The following is a 5,990-nucleotide window of genomic DNA, read 5'->3' as shown; positions in this document are numbered from 1 at the left end:
ATGAGGGTTTTGCTGCAAAACAGTAAATCCGTGGAAATGCTAAAATTGTTCCGCGGAAAAAACATGAATCGGGCCAAATATGCTGCTTGCTGGGGCGCTCACCATGGGCTAAGGCCCAGGTCAGTGTTGGTGGTGCGGGCAGGCTGCGGAGGAGGCTGGGCCCTCCTGGCGTTGGCTGGGCCTTGCTTTTCGATGCGCTGGAGGCGCGGTCAACGTTCGGGATGAGCGAGCCGCTGCTGCTCGGTACCACCAGAGGCAACAGCAGGCCATGGCGACGCAGAAGGCTGGCCGCGCGGCAACGGGGCTCCGGTGAGCTGGGTGTCAGCGAGGCAGGGGCGTGGATGAGGACCGGCGTCGGGATTGGACCACATCCGACCGGATCTGGCCATTTCCATGGCTTGGCGGCACGGGAGTTCGAGATGGAGGGTCGCCATGGCCGCTTCCTGTTTAGAGAAACGAAGAGAACTTCAGAGAAGTTCAGAAGTAGAGGAAAAGAAAGAGAAGGAGAGGAGAAGGCTTGGCGCGGAACTTGACGAAGCAGAGGAGGCTCAAGGCGGGGCGCGAAACAGAGCAAGGGGCACAGAGCTCCGATGCAAAATCCATGGTGGCCGACACGTCTTGTGCTCCCTAAGAGAGAAACAGAGGGATAGAAAGAGAGTTATGGGAGAGACGAGGGAAGGAGGGAACAGAAGGAGAAGGAGATGGGAGGCTGGCCTGGCATATTAGCGCAGGGACAAGGTGAGGAGGCACTTGGGTGCCAGCGCGCTGGATCAAGGGCACTTGGGTGAGGAGGCACTTGGGTGCCCCCGACGTGATCATGCGCATGCCCAACCACTGGCAGAGCACGCGCGGTGGGACGTGAGCAGAGCACTCCGCGGTCGACTCAACGACGAGCAACCATATATATATGCATATAGCAGTTGAACACGCAAGGCAAAGTTGTCCACAAGCCGAGCGCGCCGACGGACGCGAGCAGAGCACGCCACGGCGCCTAATGGTGAGCACAGCATGCTGCGACACATAACGGCGAGCAGAGCTTGCCGAGGGACGTGATCAGAGGACGGCACAGTGATATGTGGCAAATAAGACGAACTGTGCAAGCGATGTCGAAGACATCAAGCACGAATCAGATTAGAGTTGCGTGTGCGATACGTAGCATACAGTTGATCCATCCGAGCTGTTTGTGATGGAATAACCCATGTGTGTTGCAGGCAAACGCTTGCTGGTATATAACCTTAAATTTAACCAAAAACATGTTTATGCATGTTACAAAAATTGTATAACTGGAAAGTATGTTCAAATACGAATCGAACAATCTAATCTTTGACGACATGCATTCATATTTTATTAGTTAAATCCTACTTATAAACCAGGACGGGGGTATAGTAGGTAATTAAATCATAAATGTTTTTTGTATTAACCATATGTGTATGTGTCCTTTCGTCCTCCTCTCACAGGTCTTGTCACCCCGCCGCCGCAGACGGCTTACAGCGCAAGCTTGCACAACGCGCGGGGGTGTTCTTTCGGGCAAGCGATGGCTGGAAGTGGCGCCAATGAATAATCGGTGAGCCCGTTCCCACGCAACCTCGTAGGTTCGCGCGCAAGCTTCCCACCCGACTTAGTGAAATCCCCCAAAATCCCAATGCTTTACTGGCCTGCTATATAAATCGTCACGGCAGGCGAGTCCTGCGTCGCATTTTCCCCACCCTCCATGTAGCTTATCTCGTCTGCTTCTCCCACAATCGCCAGTGGCACCGGTCCGTCATTGTCGCTCAGCCACTTCACCGTCATAAGAGGACATCTACATCTGGGAGGCTACACCGCGGCGGCGGCGGCTCAGTCCCCTGTGTAGTGTAGTGCGTATGGCGTCCCTGTTGAGTGTGCGCGGAACACCCACCACATGCTCCGTCGCCGCTGCCCATCGGCAGCTGTTGCCTGCCATTGCCGCCACACCATCGTCAAAATCCAGGGCCATCGCCCGCTCAGCCGACGTGGCCCGAAGGCGGGAGGTGGCCGTCGTGGCCACCACCCCATGGTCGGCCGCCATGGCCGCCAGCCCACCGTCGACCGCCGGGATCATCACCCGCTCCGCCACCGCCGCCTGAAGGAGGGAGGCAGAGGTGGAGGCCTGCACATGCGTCAGCGACCTTGCGTGCTACATTGACTTCCTGCGGGAGGAGGAGGAGCGCCTCGTCGAGCATGCAAAGAGCCTTACCGCAGCCGTGACCGCAGCACACGTCGACGCAGAGGCGAGGAATTAGGAGATCTATGAGCATTTCAGTCGCTTCGAGAGGGATCTTCTAGAGCGGCAGTGGGCATTTGAGCTGGCGAGCGTCGATGAATGTGCAGCAGCGTCAGGCATAGTATTGCATTTTTCCAGCTTGTTGGTAGGCTCCTCCTCCTCCTCTACCTCTTACTGAGCGCGCTCGACAGAGGAGAGGCTGCTGGAAGTAGCACAAAGCTGGTCAGTAGTAGTATTTAGGGGCTATTTTGTTCAGTTCATCTGACTATAGATGTATGGTGGCACTGTACAACGTACTTAAAATTACCTTGTATATATAGTTGAACTAGCTATTTCAGTACGTCGTTGGCAACAATTGGGGAAAAGTTTGCTTGGTTCAGCTGTCGAGTTGAATTGTTTGTATAAATTAAGAACGACTGCTTAATCTATGAATGAAATCTATGCTTAATTACTGAATTTTAGTTGCAAAAATTAGATAGTGCTAGTGATTTTTAGCTGCATATTTTGACAACAAGGCATCCAAGACCCTCGCGAGGCGGATGACACAAGACCTCCTTCGGAGCGGCCTAGTCAGGCAGGCTCATGAGGAGCGGAGATATCAAGGCGAGGCGAACCTCACGAGGCTCTCGTGATGTAAGCCATGACGATCGACACCAGGCGGGCGCCAGGCAGGCGCCAGCGTGCACAACGTCCTTGTTTCCTCTTTGGTGCTAAGGAAACCAGCGCAGGCGAGGAGTACCGAGGCATCAGGCAAAGGTTGCCATTTTGGTGCAACAAGATCAAGACCAGAAGGACGGCAAGATGGAGGTCATCAGGGAGCCCTAGATGGCGTCACCACCAGAGCCTTTGGCAGGCGAAGACCACTTTTGTCAGGATAGCTTGTACTAGTTGTCCCCCTTCAAATTGGCCCGCCATTGTTGGCTCCCTTCCCGCTCAAGATTTGGGAAGAGGACCAGGGCCCCTATAAGTAGGACTAGCCACCACCATAGGCAACAGGAAGGAGGAGGAGGGATGAGAGAGATCTGAGATCACTCTCACCCACGCAAGTTAGCCAAGCACAAGAACACCTCAACCTCAGGAGGCTGTTCTTCCCATTGTATTGTTCATCATCAGCCCAAGAGGCAATCCACCACCACCACACTGGAGTAGGGTATTACACCACAACGGTGGCCCGAACTAGTATAAATCTTGTGTCTTTTCGTGTTGCGAGTTCGTCGACTTCGTCCGCGAGATCTTAGCGAGCTAGGGCGTAGATCGTTGGGAGGAAAAGACTTCGCGCACACCCCTGTGTTCGAACCTTAAGGGTTTGCCGGAACCCCACATCCGACATTTGGCGCGCCAGGTAGGGGGTGCGTCGGAGCTTCTTCTCCGACAACCGACTTGCAGACGCTCCGCGGCCGCGATGTCCGACGACCCAAGAGCTGACTCTGACTGCTGGGAGGCCTGGCCAGCCCGATCGGCGTCGCCCGCCTATGAAGACCTCAATCGCGCTCCAGGCGGCACGAGCACCGTCCAATCCGGTGGGGCGTGGGCGACGCGGCCGGGCGTCATCTACCCCCACTCCACGGCAAATGCGGGCTGTAGCCAGAGCAGCAAGCCACGCTGCAGCGACGGCGCCGCTCTCATGGAGGGAACAAGCAAACACGCGGGCAACACTCACCGTGGAAAGGGAGCTGCTGCGGTGCCGGCTGATGGAAAGCGGCCGAGAAACACTGCTGGAACGCGTTGCCGAGCTGCTGGATGCGATGGCCTCGGGAGCCCCACCCTTCTGCCATCAGCTCTCTCCTCGGGCCGCTACGGGGATTCTCGGCGGGCTACGCCACCATCATGCACCATCAGGCGCGCCAGGGGGCTTCGTCAACACCAGCATGGCCGGCGGCGCCGGGGGCTCTACCACCCCCGTACCGCCTGCAACAAGCATGGGCACAAGCGTCGCCTTCCATGTCCCAAGTGGGATGCCATGCTATCACCCCCAGGACGTCACGCTAGGCCGGGCGACATGGAGTGTGGGGCACCACGGCAAGGTGTTCGGGGTAACAGCCCCAGAAGCCTACGTGCCCCGCATGACGGGCCAAGAGTACACGTCAGAGGACGACCCCGACTCGTTCGTTGGAGAAGATTGGGAAGAAGGGACACTAGGAGTCGAGGCGTTCCAGGAGCTGCCGGGGAACCACCACGACCGTGCGTGCGACAACCACTACGGGGTACCCCTAATCCCTCAGGAGCAAGCTTACGCTAACCATGAGTCACAGGAGGAGCAGGTCACCGCAGCGGCAGGCGGCTCTAGCTCGACAGCGCCCCCGGCAGCGGGAGGATCGCGTTGGGGGCTGTAGGAGAGGGGCCGGGAGCCAGGCCCCTCCCCAAAGCGTACAAGGCCAGGGGATACCCGGAGGAAGGCCCTTTGCCGGGGAGGCTTCGACGACCCTTCCCCCGGCAGAGGACCTTTGGTCACCGAGGGAACCGCTGGCATCCCCTTTCCCTCCTTTCTGTCGTCCTGGTGACCGGTCGGCACAGAGGAGGTCGAGGGTGGCACAAGGCAGGGCCCTAGTCTGGCGATATGAAGCAAGGCCGGTTCCTGTGAAGAAGGCCCAGTGCATGTGAAGCTCGCCGCCCGTGACACTCTCACGTAATAATGAGTTGGGGCTGTACATGCCCCGAAGTCTCAGGAGCGTTGGCCTCAGGCCCTGGGGCTCCCTCCCACGCCTAGTGGTAGCACTTAGCTCCGCGCTGGTGAGAAGACTTGAAGATCTGAAGACTAGACTAGGTGCCGGATGCGGCCTTTTGCTTTGGATCTCTCTTTCTGTGGCTTTGCTTTCTGGATCTGGATTTAAGTTGAAGCTGAATTTTTATTGATGCGCGCAGGGGGTGCCTTTTCTCGTTCGAGCCATTTCTCACCTTCTGGATCTCGTTTGCTTTGGGACTCATGTCCATCGCCTTTCCCTCGCAAGCTCCTCGCGAGCTGGACTGCGCAAAGCGCACGCTCGTCAAGCACACGCCAGCGCTGCGGCTGGAGCTCACCTCTTGAGGGGCCCCCTCAGGCGGGGCGATAAGCTCCACAGGATTCTCAGAAGCTCGCCGCTTCATGACCCATCCCAGAGCCGGTGCTGACTAAGGTAAACCACGGCGGGAAGCTCGCCCCCGGCCTCACGAGTCCACGAGGACACATACCCACATCGCATAGGAAAGTAAAAACTGCAATTTTCTTACATGAGGGGCTCCCCCTCTCAAAATGCTCTCACGAGTCTTCTAGGGCCACGCCTGAGTTCTGCGTGCAGGATGAAACAACAGGAGAACATGCGATCAGCCAGAAATATCACTCGCTACATCACCCGCGGACGCGTCACTCGCGTCGTCGTCATCTTCGTCGTCGGCGTCGGCGCCGCCGTCAGCGACGGCCCCATCACTGTCGTCAACCACGTCACCTTCGTCTGTGACGACCACCACCGCGTCATCCTCCAAGGTGAAGCCCCTGACCAACGCGTCCACATGGTCCTCTACCTATCGCGCCAGGTCGCCTCGAACGGTCGTGGGTACGGGGGCAATGGCGGCGTCGAAGTCAAAGTTGGGGTCGGCATTCAGAAGGTGGCTGAAGACACGGGAGAAGGCGCGTTGAAGCAGGCCACGACACCTTTCCTCCACAAGCTGGCGAGCCCTGGCAGATCGAGCCTCCAGGCGCGTCACCACCTCGGTAAAGAAGGTCAGGTGGCTGGCATAGTCGTTCGAGTGGGGGGCCGGAGCGTTCTCATCG

The sequence above is a fragment of the Triticum dicoccoides genome, chromosome 3A (assembly GCF_002162155.2).
Source record: "Triticum dicoccoides isolate Atlit2015 ecotype Zavitan chromosome 3A, WEW_v2.0, whole genome shotgun sequence".
In the NCBI taxonomy this organism is placed as follows: domain Eukaryota; kingdom Viridiplantae; phylum Streptophyta; class Magnoliopsida; order Poales; family Poaceae; genus Triticum; species Triticum dicoccoides.
Note: the sequence above shows the minus strand (reverse complement) of the source record.